The sequence below is a fragment of the Myotis davidii genome, unplaced genomic scaffold (assembly GCF_000327345.1).
Source record: "Myotis davidii unplaced genomic scaffold, ASM32734v1 scaffold1166, whole genome shotgun sequence".
In the NCBI taxonomy this organism is placed as follows: Eukaryota; Metazoa; Chordata; class Mammalia; order Chiroptera; family Vespertilionidae; genus Myotis; species Myotis davidii.
The window spans coordinates 671,723-671,969 of record NW_006296539.1 but is presented as its reverse complement, the minus strand read 5'-3'; positions in this window follow the sequence as shown (position 1 = coordinate 671,969).

Below are 247 nucleotides of genomic sequence, written 5' to 3'. Positions count from 1 at the left end.
AGTTGAGGGACCTGATTGGTCCCCGATCCTAAGGACCGATAAGAACGGCTATAAAACCCCTGGGTGCAGCTCTTGGGCCCCCAGTTTGCAAAAGCCAGAGGTGCAAGCAGCAGCGACTGCAGCCACAGCAGCAGCAGCAGCAGCAGCAGCAGCAGAGGAAGCGTCAGCAGGAGCAGCATCAGCAGCAACAAAAAAAATCCTCATCGAATCCTCACCTAGGCTTTCAGTGTATCCAGAACATCTTCCC